The sequence below is a fragment of the Neopsephotus bourkii genome, unplaced genomic scaffold (genome assembly GCF_033783945.1).
Source record: "Neopsephotus bourkii isolate Nb327-2 ecotype Australia unplaced genomic scaffold, CSIRO-AGI_Nbou_v1 NB_973, whole genome shotgun sequence".
NCBI classification, from domain to species: Eukaryota; Metazoa; Chordata; class Aves; order Psittaciformes; family Psittacidae; genus Neopsephotus; species Neopsephotus bourkii.
In genome coordinates this window covers 638,294-656,085 of record NW_026901467.1, presented here as the reverse complement: position 1 = coordinate 656,085, position 17,792 = coordinate 638,294, and positions in this window count along the sequence as shown.

Genomic DNA, 17,792 nt, shown 5'->3' with positions numbered 1-17,792 from the left:
GCCACAAATGATGCCCCAGCCCCAGCGAGCAGCTTCCCTGGCAGCACGTTGGAACCACTGCTGCATCCAGTACTCGTCATTCACAGTCAGGGACTCACTCCAGATGGTTCATACGGATGATTTCTGCTCCCCCACAGGGTCCCACATGAATTCCACTGCTATAAATGCATTTACTAGCACATCTTTGCAAGATGACTTGCACAGCAGGGCCGCGCGTCCCTTTGTGCAGCATGTGATAAACCTCCTTAAAATAGCTGCACTAAAAATAAATGCATGGATTTATTTATAAAACACTGAAAATGAAAATAAAACCAGAAGTCAAATTCAAGGCACTGGATCCAAGCAAATATCATCCAGCTGAAAACAAGGAACTGAAAGACCGAAAAAATAAAGAACTCTCACATCTATGAAGTCACTGTCTAAGGACAAGGGAGAGAGGAAAGCTTTACACAAAATTTGGATGTCAGTCTGAGAAACCTATAGGAAACTGGATTCTTCTGGTTTCCCTGTTTAGCCTGAGCTTCTTGGGGTCAGCCTAATTCTCCAAGAAGTGCTGCCAAACACAGAGAATTAGGTCCTTTTAAAATGTCATCTTAAATGCAACCCACGTCATTCAGAAAGCACTTGCCATTTCTGAAAATCCTGGGGTTTATCTGTGAACTTAACAACAGTAACACACAGGAGACACAAGGAAAGTTTCTGTCTGGATGGCAGAACCATTAATTTAGTGATTTTCTTTTAATGGAGGCCTAATCTTTTTTGAGGTCATAAGAGTGGCCTACACATCAGGTCACCCTGATGTAACACTGCTGAAATGGTGTCAGTAGCAGTTGTTCATTTGTATTTACTTTGAATAAAAGGAAGGATGTTTGCCAGAATGCTGCACATGAGCTTTGCCAGAAAGCAAAGCTTTCTACAAAGTCTGCAGTAGGATGCACTCCAAGAAGAGATACAGCTTAGGATCAAATGATCACATCCAGTAAGTGGGGAAACAGGGAATAAAAAGACTTAGGGAATCAAAGCCCAGCTAGCCTGTATTTAATCCCCTCTCACAATATTTAGCCAGTGCTCTTTGCAATTCTGCTGTCATCATTAGTGTATGTAGAACTTATAGGTAGGTCTTCATGAGAAGACATTTCTAAACTGCAGAGAATCAAAGCTGTGGTGGTTGGGTGAAAGAAACAAGAGGACATTTCCCATGCCATGTCTGCAACGACAGTTCAGATGTACCCATGGACAGCTAGGATCTTTTGGAAAAACCACTTTCAATGTGTCACTTGGCTTTCTTCTGCACCCCCTCACCCCCAACTCTCTCTTGCTTTTCTTCGGGAGTTCCTAGCTGTGTTATCACTGAACGTTATATCCCTCAGATTGTTCTGAAGGCAAGAAAATAAGCTGTCCTTTGAACTGTCAGTATCTGGCAGGATTAAAGCAGCTAAAAAGGAATCTTTTATCAGGAAGGGAAGAAACAATTCATGAAACAGTTGCCTCCAAATTAATAGTCTGCACTAAAAGGCATACAAGAAAGAATTAGCTGAAACCAGAACTGTATCCTGGGGAAAGTGTGCCAGTCTCTGCTTTAACAACCTCATGCATCTCCTGTGAAGCCATTCCCAACTGGATAAGGAGCAGGCAGGGTACCTGGAGAAACATTTATTTTCCCACATGCCTCCTCATTCCCAGGACAGGAGAGGGCCATGATAGTGGGTGCTGTGCAGGCCTCTCTTCACTCCTGTGGGCTGGCTTAGAGATCGGACATCAGTACCCTGCTCCCGTTGCCTTCCATTCAACAGTGTGTACCACTGCTCCAGAGCTGTCAGAGGTGAGCGCCAACCAGCACTGCCTTCCTATGGGGCTCATCCTGCAGGATCTGGGTGTCAGCAAGGCATGCAAACCAGTGCTCAGGGAGGAGTAAGTACATCAAACAAACAAGAAAAATACAATCCCCATGGGAGTGAGTGCGTTCATATTCACATTCGCATCAAATTTCACAAATAGTTCAGGTTTACAGAGGGTGAAAGCACTCCCTCAAGGCAGGATACCACAGACTCCCTACCTAAGCTTTGGATCAAGTAGTGGAAAGAAACAGTTTCTCAAGAATTGCCAATCAGACTTTCTGTGGTGGATTCGTTATTCTTTAAGCCCACTTTCAGAAGAGTTCTTAGAAACACAAATCTCGGTCTTTGTCACAAGCCCCTGCAATGAACATGACAACAAAGTGAGAGTATCTCCACTTCTTATGCAAATTGTCATTAACAATGAAATAAAATCTGCAGAGATTTAGTGTGTCAAACACAACACACTTTGTCCAAAGACAGAGCTGTACAAGAGTCTAAAAATTAACTGTGATGTTACCTTGGGCAATAATTGTAAGTAAGATGCTTTATAGAGAGCCATACAATCATCCAGCTTATGTTCTCTGTATGCATGGATGAATTACATCTGCAGAAGTTACATGAACAGGAGTATACATGGAGGCATACAACTTCCTTGTTCATATTCTCCATTATCACTCATCCCCCTTTCATAACCAAGTCCATAAACTTGATAAACTGGAAGAAAGAAGGACTGATTTAGCATAATATAATTTTGCAGTCAACCAACAAAGTACTGTACTTGGAATTCATTTTCATTGGAAGTGGCGGTCATTCCACAATGAAGCTAGATTACACAAATATAAAAAGTTATTGCTTCAGGCTTGTCTTCACTGTTGTATTAACACCAGGAACAATTCTGCCATTACTGCTAAAGGAACTTCCACTCCTGCCCACACAGAATCTTAAACATCCATTTAGACTCTGCTGATTCACTTGCTGGGCTAGAGGCACAGGCCATGGCTTGTATTAGAGTAATTAATCAGCTGCTAATACAAGTCTTCTATCTTTCAAATATTCATTCAAAATGTAGCCATTCTTTCTCAGGTCAGAACACCTCAAGTACAGTAAATGCAGAATCAGGTCCTATGCACCGCAGTCACAAGCCCTGTTCTTCACCTCTCCCCATGCAGGGACTACAGCCAAAGCTCATCTTGAATGAGATGAACCACTATTGAAAAGGCTACCCATTCTTCCTCCAAGCTCTGGTAACGGTACCTGACTAGAAGGCATATAACCAGTTTGTATGTTATTCTTCCTGTTAAAAGACAGCATTTTTAAGCTAATGAGCAAGGTTTAAAGACAAATCTTCAGGCTTACAGCACCAACGAAAGAAAGTGAATATATGTAAATGCAAGGTTTAAATCTGTCATATTAACTTGAGCTTTTAAATACTAATCTACCTATCTCAGTGTAGGTTTTACTAGTACAATAGTCTTCTTTATCCCCAGATTGGTATCTATGAGTCAGTAGGTAACCAAGGGATACCATCCAAAGGAATCCGTTTCAAGGAGGTGAATGCATTGTTGGCTCCTAGTCTTGATTACCAGTGACATTCTTCTGCGAGACTGCATTCATACTGGGGAGGAACAGCCAGTTTTCTCTCCTCTGGATAGTTTTGTCTGTCTAAAGGTAGGATAAACTCTCTGTAGAAGATGCATACAGATGAATGCAAAGATAGTATAAGGGCGGAAGAAAGCTTCATGCAGGTACATCTATCTATACCATCCCCTCAGACAGACAGACAGGTGCAGAAGGCTAAGACTACATCTGCAGTAACAAGTAATGTGAACCATGGGGGTGGACCCATGGAGTGAAACATTTGGTCCTGAGGGCTTCATTTCCAGATTGCACTGTGCTTATTTTTCAGACTATTTCTAGTCCAGCCTCCTGTCTGGATGCCCATTTGTGGATGAAGTACTGCACTCCAGCATATATTCCACCTTAATTTCCTTTTAAAACATCACAGCTTATAAGCAAAGAGACCATTCCATGGTACAAAACCTGCACTCTGATCCAAATGAAAACACTACCCTCTGTGTTTAATTGGTGGTACCGAAATATAGTTCTAGTCCATGATACACAGTGTGTGGGGGTAAAGGGTAAAGGAGAGAGAGGACAGAAAAGAGGAATTAATTTAGAAGTCTGGCCAACCTGAAAATCTTCCTGCCAAGAACTGAAGAACTAATCAAACAGATCATAATGGTACCATATATCCTTTCTTCCACTGCACTGTTCAACACTTTTTACTTGTTATTTATTCCATCGACTCTTGGTTGTGTTTTATGTAGAAAAATCACACCTGATTTCAAGCATTTGAAAACTGTTGGGGCACAACTGGGAGAGAATAAGATTACTTTCAGTAATCACACTGGAGGAAAGGGACATCCAATTCTTCACCAGAAAAAAAAAAAAGAGCTTTTGAAGTAAAATGACATTGGAACAAGAGCAAAAGAACTCAAAATGGCAGTGAGCAAACAGAGTCTGGAAAAACTTTCCAGATCTATAATCATTGGGGAATTAGAAAAGTGGAACTAGTTTCTAGGAGAACCCAGGAGACAGATTACCATGTTAAATTAAATCATCTTCTAGAGGAAACTGCTAGATGTTGCTGACTTCAGTGCTGGACTACCACCAGAAAGTCCCTCTCAGTTCCATAAGGTCAGCATCAAATCTCAGCGTCAATAAAAACCATGAGGGACCATTCACCCCTCTGCAAAAGGAAGTAAACTTTCTGCTCTCACAAGAGAATGGAGAGGCTCGCATCCTGTCTGGGTGAGTGCTAAGGACACTCAAAGCAGCAGCATTAGACAGAAGTCTCCACATCTCAAAAACCATTGCCTGCTCATTTCTTTGGCCTATAGATAGATGATCATGGGCTCAACTCCAGTTTTGGATGTACATTTCTTGCTACAGTTTATTGCTCCATCTTGCCAAGAAGCAGAGATTACCAGTACATATTATCCTGTGAACATGCAAAGGCCTTTTCTTATAAACTGTATACTACACATACCTGTTAAATTTCAGACCAGCCTCCTAGTAATGTGAATACATAACAGATCAGTGACCTGCACTATCTCACGGTATGTTCAAGCAATACCGCCTGAAGATTAACACATCTCCAGTGCCCTGCTTGTTTTCAGATGCCCAGGTTCTCAGGTGTTAACTGTATGAAAAGCTGCTAGCTACTGCATATTGTATATATAAATAAAACAACATTATATTAATCATGTCCTTTGGAGATGGGAAGAGATCTTCCCTGGTGCTTGGAATTAAAAAGATGCACTGGACTGTTGTTATGGAAATGTTTTGCACTTCTTCTGAAGTCTAATTACATGAAAAAAAACCCCTGAAAACGTAGGAAAATTATTTTCTGCATTGTAGTATTTCAAAAGACTGTATTGACAGTCCCTGTGAGATAACAGACAAAAAGAGCAAACCAGGAATAGGCAATTGCTAGGTTTGGTCTGTACTAAATGTCAAAAGGAATTAAAACACAAAAGGCATCAGCTAAACCATCACGAGATTCAAGTCTTGTTATCTTCCTTTCAAAACTGCACCTTTTCATTATCTTGGTTGAATTCAGTTATTGCATACACACATCCTGGCACACAGAACCCCGATTTCTGTGCTTTGGTCAAGACATAAATGTATTACTAACAGTTTGTTTTATACAAAACCAAACTGTTTCACTAATCATGGGAGTGTCCTGCACTGTTTTTCAAGAGCACAGGAGGATAGGTTTTGAAGAATGTAATTTTGGAACAGTATTGCAATGCTTTGATTTAACAAGATCCACAGTTCTGCTTTCAGTTTTCTTTTTGCTTATGGCTATACACCAGTCAGCTCATTCACTGACCTCTGCACAAATACTTTCAGCCACCCTGGATAGTATGCTTATTGCAAAATCAAGATTTTCACCGAACTCCATACAGACATAAGCAGTACTAATACGCTAGCACCACAGACCTTGCCACCTCTGGGACCACATCCTGCACGCCAGTTAACCTATCAACCGAGTAATTAGGTACAGTGATGCAATATTACAGCCCCTCTCCCCCCTATTTTAGGGAAGAATGAGACTTCCAAGGTCAAAACGTGGCACATGGCTTCAGAGTCACATCAGAAAAAAGTAGTGATCAAAGACATTGCCATCATGGTTATGATCTCATCAATTACCATTATCAATCTGTTCTTTCTAACCCTTTGTGCTATTATTCAGCTGCATGCTGATGTTTGTCTCAGTTTCAGATTTCGGTACTTTCTTTATCAGCATCTCCTTCTTCCAAGAGAATTAAACCCAAACTAATGCACACCATTTCACATGTATGCTCACACTTTAATCTTCAATCAGTACAGTTTGCTTTTAACTACCTTCCCTCCGCACTTCCATAACTGCTTATCATTTATCATTTGAAAAAACACTTATGCTTTTAAAAAGCCATAGCTTTTACTGGCATCATTATCAACACAGCTTTTTGTCTAGCATTAAACTTCGTATTTGCAGTCGTGGAAATGGCATATGCAAGGGAGCTCCCCAGGGAGAGACAGTGATGCGTGCTTATCTCTGTGCATGTGAGAGCCAAAAATGAACCATGAATGTGGATGAGCAAAGGCAAACTTGTCACAGTCCCTTGTTATGAGGATACCCAGAGTTTTCTACCTTCCTTGGTTGAAAAGGTGCCTATTCCCATTGACTGTTCTTGCTCCCAACCCATACACAGTTGGGCTCATATATTTTTGGCACAGAACTCACTGCACAAAGGCGACTCTTGATGAGTAGATTCACTCAGTGGGATATCTCAAAACACCTTCCAAGTAAGGCAATGTTGGACCAGCAAAGAAGAGCCAGGTACATGCGCTCTTGTAGCCCAGATGCTTGGGCAGGAGCCTGGTGCGAAGCTCCATGTCCATGTGCTTGGCAACATTACCTTCAGGACACTGAAAGGAGACTTTAAACCTGAGGTCCACTTCTCCTCTGACAACAGCATGAAGGCACAGGCTCTCCCGGCAGCTGTCTCAGAACAAACTCTGGTGTCTCACTCTGTGATAAGCACATCTTTCCTCCTCCCTCACACTCCTGCAGTTGCGTAATTGCAGCCCATATCTATAAGGTATAATTATTCTTCTGATTGAATAGAAAATACTATTTTTTCCAGATTGATTACTCAGTGTTGAAGACCATAAGCCCACTAAAATGTCAAAGCCATCAATACAATCTACAGATCATTTTAATGTTAAATCAGTCTTGTAATGCTTAAATGATGAAGTCCCATTTTCAATAGTAATATCATAGCAGTTTTGTAAAGGCCCTTCAGTACTTCACCATCACACATGCTCCTATCAGGTGTCTTTGAAATAAAGAAGCATGTAAGTCTCATTAAAAAATAATTGGAGTTGAGCATATAGCTACTTTGGAAAAATCTTCCAAGTACCTACCTGTACCTTTAAGCACCTAAATACCTTTAAAACCTGACCTGAAGAAAACACGAGTCATTCATATTTCCTGCCAAGCACCAGTTTCATTTTTTAGTTAAACTTATGCTATTTCTATTGATCCCATCAGTTCTTTCATTGACCAACTGCCAGAAGCAGCACGCTCTAAATGAGTGCTGTGAAAATGGGATGGAGCAGCACCAAAACCCTAAAACTAATGAATGTGGCTAATGAATGTTTGCCCCAGCCCTGTGCCCTCAGGACATGAAGCAATCAGCAACGATTATGCCTCATACTGCCTGCTGCATCCCTGTAATATTCTAGGGTATCATCTGGACTCCAACCCATGGTCCAGAGTAGTATAACCTTCTGGTGGTCTACTGATGTCTGAAGTGGGGCAGACTGCCTGGACTCCACCAACAGTCTTACAGAAAATTGTGCCCATGTATCTAATTATCAGTGCTGACACATACCTTCAGGTGTTTGGATCAAATTACAGACAGATGACTGGAGAAAGGTAGTTTATTTCTAATTTGCCTATGCTCAATTACACCAGCAGATAGCCTTAACAAAAGGAAGGGGGAAATCTTTTGTTGGTGGGCAGAACTGCATTTATTTCTAATGAACAACAAACACCTTGGTGCAAGAAGGTTTCAGTGGGGCTGCTTGTAACACCTAGGTGTTCGTAACTCACCTTGTCCCCAGGTTTATAATAATTTCTAGAGGCCCATCAGTCTACGTTGATCCAGAAGCATGCAAGTAGTGCACAGTGCCCATATAACCTCATTTAAAAAGACTCTGGTTCCAAATTCATTAAGAGAAAGAAACACTAATGGGTTGTTTGACACTAGTAGGCTAATCACATTATTCAGAAAGGAAAGAGTAGTTTTAATCTTTCTTAAAATGGACTTCATAGCTCAGTTCGCAGATGCTTGCTAGCCACGGTAGCTACCGCTGTACTGCCTCTGACCAGCACCTCCAGCTCTGCCATAATGACCCATAGGCACTGTAATTTTTTTCTAAGGAATTTTTCCTGGAAAAACATTAGCTTACCTTCCTGAGCTGTTGCCAACAAGCTGTCCCCCTCCTCCCCACACCTGATATCAAGAGAACACTACCATTATTCATAACAGCACCAAACACTTCCATGTGGCTCAAAATCTTGGCAAAAGCAGGAACAGCTCATACAAATGGCTACAATATTCTTACCTCACAGCAGTTACTAACAATAGACTGCTGTGGTGGTTAGATGCACATATCCAGGTCAAAGCCTTCTCACTGCAGGGCTGTTGAGGATAGTCTGACTGCTAAAGGATCAGCCCACAGAGTCCTGCCTAGAAGCGTTAAAATTTGTCTCCAATATTTGCACAGCTATACTACCTAACAAAGAGCTTTGAGGCTGGACTCTCAACAAACTCATTAATCTCAGCCTTTACAAGTGGATTTGCTAGCAAGAAGGCTCAGGTTTGCTCTCTGAACTTCCCAATCACTTTGAACTTGCAGCGAGACAAATTTAAAACCAACCAGTTTTCTTACCTTTGCTGCAAATATCCTTTCCCCTCTAAGTAATGAATTTTGCAGTCTCAGCATCCTGTAATCAGTAAAGCATATGCCACAGTGTAAGCTGTAAGGCAAAATAAAGCATGAATTCACCGTATTCAGAAAAACAAATATGTAAAATCAACATGTTTCCTTTTAGAAACCTAGCAACTTACTTGAGTACCTCTGCATTTACCTTGGCTTTTAAAAACAATTTATCCAAGACATTTCAGTGCACATAGCTCGCAGCCTTTAATGAGTCCTAATTCACACCTCATGGAGGTATGTATAAACTATCTCCCATTTCGAAGTGTGAGACCAGAATATAGACAGATTAAGTAATCTTCTGCAGCATATCAGGGAGAGTGGTAGCTATTCAATTACTCATTATACTCCTGCACCTCTGCTTATACAAATCTACTGTTGATATATGCTTTAAAACTCTTCATGTCTTCTTTTACCCCACTGGTCTCAAGACTTCCCCTCTTCCACTGCTAACACTCCTGCTTTCCCAGTGCTGGGTATGTCTGCAACTCTCTTGCCATAAGTAAACCATTCCCAAAGCAACTTTGTCTATAATAGTTTAGCTTGAGATTTGTGGCTTTGAGACTGAAAGAAGGGTTTGTGTGCCCAGAAGTCCTTTTTCTACTTTTTTTCCTCTTACCTGTTTGTACAAATATTCCTTAGGACCTTTATGACTTTCTTAGGACTATCATGACTGCAATGTAACCTCTAATCACTACAGTGACTTTACTGGGAGAAAAAATCTGAGCTGAAACCAAAAGATGAGATCCAAAAAGTGAACTGCAGAAAGAAAACTAAGTCTAGAGCTGAACCTGGCACTTGCCCCTTTATCTTTGAGGTGGCCTGGACCCAAACCTCCACCATGAAAGCACATGAAGAAAGCACATGAAGAAAGCACCATTTAGGTGCAGAGATGAGGGTTGAATAAGCACTCTTTCCATGGCAGTTCTGTGTTTTAAACCCATTCTTGTTTTCCTATCCAATAGCCCTGACTCATGATGTGGAAATACGTCGATTTGATTTAGCTATTCATTTTTATGTCCTCACAGCCAAGGCCTTGGTGTGTCAGAATGAAATTATCTCCAGAGTTCTGTAAAGCAACCTATCACATTTACTGTTTTCATCTCTTCTGTATTGTTCTTCAGTATCTTCTCAGCCTCAGACAATCTATCTTTGTTCTTGCAGGTATCCTGGTTAGGAAATCAAATCCATACCCTGTATTAAAGTAGGACTTTAACATATTAACATTGCCTGAAATTGGCTTATTGTACAATAAGAAAATATATGAGGAAAAAATAAAATCTTGCCCAGTGCCTTTGTCATTTCTAATAGTCTGTGTTTGAAAGGACAAGTGTTGCTGAAGTGAAAGAGTGCCAAAAATAGTGGCAATAATTGAATACTAACACCTCCATTTAGATAAGGAGAGGGCAAGGCTAAGAGCACTGAGGTGCAGGGATTTTTGCGCTGCTGCTGAGTTTATATAAGCTTTTATTTTGCTGATGATAGTGGTGCAAGTTCAAGAGAAACCTGAAATGAAAATCAGAAACAATCCTTTGTTCTACCACTCTTTGCCATAATGCTTATTTTCCCACTAATATGGTAAATGAAGCAGCCTCACTGGTTACTCTTTGGGTTTCACCTATGACAGATGTAGCCTAACAAAGCTTGAGGACTGAAGGAACTGAACATTTCCACTTCCAGGAAATGCTGGCTCCTAAGCCAAACAAACATTTATCCTGTTTAAGTCTAACCTGATAAGAAATGAAACGTTTGGACTAAGAAAATTAGTAATTTAACTTGCTTTCAGTAAAGAGAGTTTTATAGATGAATTTACCCTCTCTTTTAGGATGTATTGGATCACCCTTGAAATTACCTTTCTTTGCCTAGCCAAGGGAGACAGTCTAGATGACAACTCAAACTGGACATTCAGCTTTTAAATGCTAAGCTGAAGATTAGCCTGTTGCTTGAATTCACAGCAATTCATTCCTTCCAGGACATCTAAAGAAAGGAATAGCTACAGGGCATCTCTCTCAGCTGCAGTGCTGGAAAACATAGGAGTGAAACTACCTGAGGAAGGAAGGTCACTTGACAGCTTGGTTACTTTCTTGTTTCCTATTCATTCCATGACAATATGGATAAAGGGAGAGAAAAGTACAATTGCTTGCAAAGTCAGAGAAAGGGCAGATATTTCACTGTTGTCAAAAGGAGAGTGTGAAATACAGTGCTGAAACAGAGGAATCTGTTGACATACAACACTCAAGTAGGGTTCTTAAAAATTACACATTTAAAAAATCTTACAATTAAATCTAAACATTAAATCTGTGCACATTTCTGTTTATCCTTTCTTTTGCCCACAGTGATGTTGCTGTTCCACTGCATGAGAAAACAGGCTTGTAAAACTCCTCCCCCCAAAAGCAGGTTTAAAATGAGAAAAAAAGGGGGCTGGTGTCTAGCTGAAATCTCTGCTTACGGGTCCACTTCTCTAGTCTGAAGTGGCCATGGAGATCTAAACCCTAAGCCCAGATACTATAGGTGCCCACGAAGGCTGTCAGCAACCCTTAACTGCTCTGACAGAACAATTCCTTCCCCACCATGCTCACAGCAAGAACAACTGCCACCAGAGAGGAGCTCTGCCAAAAGTACATTGCATTGACTGGTTCACTTACCTCCTGCTGTGATTTTAATCTCACATTTTTGCAAATTTAGCAAAACCTTCTTGATTTAGGCAGGAACCAGATGAACCCCATTCAGGAGAACAGTATCTGAGTGTTAAACATCTGCCTTTCCCAAGTTATATTGATAAAATAGAATAGAGCATACAGTCCATTTATTCAAGTAAAGAGCGTTTCTTTGGTTATAGATGTTGCAGCTGTCTCGAGACTACCCAGAAATTAGCTGTTCAGAATTTGGATGACATTAATTAGCCCTCCAGAAAGGAAATGTGTAATCTACCACCGTGACCATGAATGGGAGACTTCAAGAAACAGCAATTTACATAGGGCTGCAGCTGCAAACATAAAAGCATGAGCATATGTACAACACATGCATTTTCCTACAACAAACAAACATTTGGGGTTTATATTTTAAGCTTTTGAATCTCACGAAGACATACAAGAAGCAGAGACATCAAAACACCTTTGCTCCAATTGTTGCAGCTACTTACATTGATTTGAGGAATCTGTTAGATTTGTTCTGAAGCTACTTAATAACACACTGCACACTTAAAAATCACAGCTGAAGATGGGTCACCTTCTTCTCCTGATGTTCATGGTGTCACTCCATGGCTCCGTATATAGTGAAATTATCTTTCTGCCATAATAAACAAGGCACGGTTGGGGACCATAACCGTACTTGGGAGCCAGACCTCTGCCCACTGTGATTTGGGTGAGATAAAATCAGTAGTACTGTTAAGACCTCATTATTTTTTTAAGACTTATCATGAGTTATTTGTTTATTTTTTCTTACATAACCTTTGCAGGGTTCAGGAAAATGGGAACATTTGGAAATGGTAAAAGCTAGGAAAGGAGTGAAGTTGTTAGTTTCCAGTTCAGGTGATGTTTTTAGGTCCTGATCCGATTTTCAGACTTTAAATTCTGTCATACTTTGAAAAACTGTCATTTTACTCTATCTGTAATTATGGTTTTCATGGAGTGGCATGAATCCAGCTGTTATAACACTAGAAATAACATCAAGAAATACTACACACAATGCCATGAGACCAAAGATAGAAAGAAAGAAAACTAAGTCAGTTTGCCATAAGCTACAACCCAACCCGTGGTTGGGTTCCTGGTGCAGCACTGTACACAGCACTATTACTGTATCCAAAGATGTCTTTATCTCAGTCCTGGCCAAGTGGAGGAGTTTCCTGGTAGGAATGTGTGAGATGGAATTTCTTCTTCAAAAGAGATATTTCTGCTAAATTTCAGCAACTTTTTTATGACTGATTCACCAGGGAAATCTATTTAAGTAGGTTCCTGTGCCAAACTCTGAATTATTATCTAGTCCAGGAAGGACATTAAGAATGCATTAAAATAAACTGTCACAAAATTCTTTTTCTTTAACCCAGAAACTCCTGGCACTTCTTGACCTTAAATCTAGTTTTACAAAACAGTTTCAGAACTTCTACATCTAACTTAGACCATTCAGCACACAAAACCCCACCACCAGCACTTCAAATAAATTTAATGTAAAACTTACTGAAATGTGACACCTTTATCTTATTCATATAGAAGCCAAGCCAAGGAAAGTATTTAAATCAGCATGAATACAAGTCAGTTTAGGACTGATCCTTCCCATTATAGTATTACTGCACCTGTGCAATCTGTTGGACTTCAACAGAGTTGAATTAGTCTATGACTGATAATGCAAATTCCTTTCCAGAAGTTTGTATTAACAAACAGTCTGGTGTCTGCCTTGCTATTCTCTACAGGCCTGGGCCATTCCTTATGAGAGACTGCTACCCTGAATCGCTTTACTGCAATGATTCAAGGTCCAAAGCAATAACGATGAGCACAGGCAGATACTCAAAACAGGTAAAATCCACCTGCGAGCTGAGTGCTTGTCTCCTGTTAGTTCATTTGCTTCCTCAAATATTCAAGGCTGTATTTCCTTCTTTTCAGAGTTCAAGGCAGAAGATCACTTAGTAGTTCACATTACCTACCTGATACAAACTAATGGTCCCAGGCTGCTCTGACTTGCACCAGAGGCAAGCACCGCTTGCCATCCCTAGCAGCAGGAAGCTTGTTGAAGGCGCTGAGAGCCACTTCTGCATCGCTGCCCATCATGTGCAACATGTGCATGCTGGTGTGTCTCCATCACACTCCCTGGGTGATCCTCCAGTGATCATTGCTCATGTAAATGCTAAAGTTTCTTGTACCATGTCTTCAGCCAAAGGTGATTCAAGAGAGGCCTGCAACGTACTTCCCCGTGAGGCAGTGAGGGCTGTTTGCATTTTTGTGCCATCTGGAAAAGGCTTCTGGAGGCTGAGCATGACCTCAGACATTACTGATGGCTTGTAAGAACTCTGAGCTGCGAAGTGTAAAAAGCAAACACACGCATGCAAAACCAGTCTTCAAAAAGATGGAGAGCATTTAATGATCAACAGAGGAAACTTTTAAGATTAAACTGCATTTCTTTAAAGAATTACCAAAAGAAGGAAATAACAGATAATAAGTAGTGAAATGTTTCCAACTGTCTGGTTGGTCTCCAGCATCCTCTCTTTGCATGACATTGTACAACCTGATATATGCCAGCACTTCCAAACACCTGGAGACACAGTCTTTGGGGCAAATCTGGAAATACTAACAAACACTGTTTACCTCCTGCTTTTCCCCCACCTTAGCTCACTCTCCTCAGTTCTCCAATTACCAAAATCCTATCTGGGGTTGGATGCATTTTGCATGCACAGAAAGTTTAACTGGGACTGGAAGCATGTTTGCTTAATTGAGTTTGCCTGACAGATGTGGTGCAGCGAGATAATGAATACGCAGTTGAGAGATGTCTATGTACATACATATATTAGGAACCAGAGACACAGATTTCCTGCTATGGAAACCAGAGAGAGAGAGCTGCTTGTCTGAGTTGAGCTCAGAGTTGTTGCAGATCTGCTTTGTTTAATGACATAGTCTGAACCTAGGGAGAATACAGGAAAAGTTCCAGACCACCTGAATTAATGCCTGCCGGAAAGGTCATTTGCTACACGCTTGGGCCACACAGCCCTCCTATCTGCCTTGCAGGGGCTTCGGTGTTCCCTGTACCCCTCCATGCAAGGGCTCAGCAAGCAGCATAGCCAGGGCAGTGGCTCCCTGCTGCCACAAGAAAACAATGCTGCATCCCCATCATTGAGCCCTGGCTCATCACCTCCTGTGCCTGCCCATACAGTCCCAGCCTCAGCTCTGCCACTCCTCAGGCCCTTCCAGGAGCCAATCCAGCTCATGGTATGGCACATGGAATAGGCCAGTCTGGCTGCAAATAGAAGCAAACATTTTATCATTCTTCTGTGCCAGTGAGCACTGAAGGGGTGTTCTGCAGCTAACACCAGACACAACAGAATAGTCCAAAGAAGGACTGACAGGGACTAGTCTTTCCCATATGCTTTACGAAGTGGTTCTGACTTGATGCCAGCAGTGCCTCAGTACTCCCAAGTGCTCACAGCATCCACCAGCCTCACAAAGATCTGAAGGTGCTCAGCACCTTGTGGAACGGCACAGCCCATGTTTGAGGAGACACTGGAGAAATGGGTAGCATGTTTCCTTTCATCCCACATCGGATGTTTGCCGTGTGCCTTGCAGAAGCCACATAGAAAGCACATGAGATTCTGGGACCATGGAGCTGGAAGTTCCCCAGCAGTGAAGGTTGTGAGGTGTAATGTAACACAGTCATGGAACAGCAAAACTGGGACTTCAGAGGCTCCTTGTGAGTTTCACAACCAGCTCTATCACATGCAGGGAGGTAGCTGTGTGCTCCTCAGCTAACAAAAACCAGGCACATAATTCTGTAATTATACATAAATCCTCCTAAACCAAGCAAATAAAGAAAAGAGCAAAAGTAAGAATACAATATCTTTTTTTTTTTTTTTCTTTGAAGGGAAACTGCAACAGAAAGGTGTTAGACCTGTATCAGGCCTTTTTGTGTTGAAAACTAAATCCATATCACAGCCTTCTGCACAATGCAGTCCTTCCTTGCACCTCTCTGTTTTGGAAGCTGTGAATCCCAAGGAAAGCCAACACCAACCAAAGATGCGAGCTGTCAGTGGGTGAGCAAGAGGTACAGCAGGAGTCCATGGATTTTACTCCTTTCCCCATGTGGACTGCAAATGGAGGTTGCTATTACATGGTCCCGTAAGAAGTAGGTGAGAAAAGCAGCCTGTTCTTGATATCCTTGCTTCCACCTGGTGTCTATGCCTTTTTGTCCTTTTGCTGCTGTGAATAAGAGGGAGACATTGCTTTGTGGGTTTATGGTCTCAGAAGATCCCTCCCTCTGGAACATTCCTGTAGGATATAATGTTATCTGAAGGACCCACAGTAACTAAGAATGGAGAAGCACACACTTCATGGTACCATTGTAGGAACACAAGAGTTAACATCAGGACACGGTACTGAGATACCTGCTATCTGTATCCACACTTACACAAATAGGCATATTTCTTTTACAGAACTGGTCTAAACCCTAACACTTGAAAATTGAATCTGAACCTCAGTCATAATCTGAATCATAGTTTATCAGTTATTTGATTGCTAATACCTTCAGCTGCCAACTTTTTCTATGGTGTTTTAGTTGAAACCAATACAAAAAGCTAACACAAAAGACTGACCAAAGTCTGATTGTGTTTAATCAAAAATGTTCTGTGTCAAGTTCAAGCTTGTCAAAGGTATGCAAGGCACAGATCTGATGCATGGTTCTGTCCAGGATGTTGCACTGTGCCATTAAGAAAATTTAAATGGTATACCTACATTAAATGAAATAGAAGCCCTGGAAAACTGGCACACTCAGTACAAAGCTTATAAATGGTGAATTACACAAGCCCAGACCTACTTACAGAATGCCTGCATAGCATCACTTTTTGTGGTTTAATGATAGCATCACAGAGCAATTTCATGAAGGTCAATTAGTTTCCTCCTTCATTCCCAAAAATCTCTATTTGGCGTGTCAGGCACTTTAACACTGTAAATACCAGTAAGGCAATAACAACAGCAAAATGCACAGACCCTGACTGCAATAGTTAATCAACATCTGCATACATAAGTGTCATCTAAAATGTTTTTGGATGTGTTCTGAGATTTCTAGAATGGAAAGATATAAACTTGCACTTCATGTAATAGTTATCAGAGCTTGGTAGCTTCAGGAACTAACATTCTGGAAAACTGCATGTTATTAACAGTTTCTCAAGTTAAAATTTGATGGTAAAACAATTCTATGTGTTAAAATGTTAAAATGTAGATATCATAATAAAACATGCATGGGCATGTTGCATTTCTGGAAGTGACTTCAAATCATGTTGCCATATCTGAAATAGCTAATAAGTTTTGTTTATAATTGGCCAAGAATCACTAGAATTCTTTCTATGAGCAAAGGATTTGCACTGAAACAGTTCTAATTAAATGTTTGGCACATATGTGCACTGTTAGAATACTGACTAATATATATATATATCTCATCTCTGAGTAATGAAAATACTATAATTAGGCATTTGCAGGTGATAAGCAGACATGTCTTGGTGCGAAGCATAGATAGATGACACTTTCTTTTGCAGAACTGTCCCATTCTGACAAGAACATGAATCTAAAAAGGGGTTAGCCTAACTCATCTCCCCTTGCATTTGACAGGCAACAGACAATCAAGACACCACCACAGAGAAGAAGAAAATGAACTTTGCAGTAGCCAGACTTGCAAGCAGTGAGATGCCATCCAAAAGCTGCCTGTCGTAGCTAGCAGTAAATAATGAGTGGGCTTGGAGACACTCATTTCCAAAAGTGCACATCCCCATCTGGTTTTGCATATGCAGCACTGTAACAGCAGGTACTTTCCAGCTGCATTCCTTGGCAACTATTCAACTTGTCAACTGGAGGCTGTGCACAGGGTGCTAGAAGATAAATTAAAAATGTCAGTATGCTGTCAAGGGTCAAATTTCGCTTGTCAGTTGTGAAAAATCCACCCAACATAATTGGGTTTTCCATTTAAAAATCTATATATCAGGGGAAAAAATCCCAAACTCAAACCCCAAAAATAAACCAAAACAAAACAAAAGAAACCCCACTGCGGTAGCTGTGAATGGAAGAGAAGGAAATGTACTTCAACAGCCACAGCATCCTTCCTCCTCTCCCAGTGCCTGCCTCTCCAACAAGCAGACTTTCTACAGCTTAGGGTTTCTTATATTTTAGATGAAATATCCAATTACAGAAATCACAGATCTATGAAAGC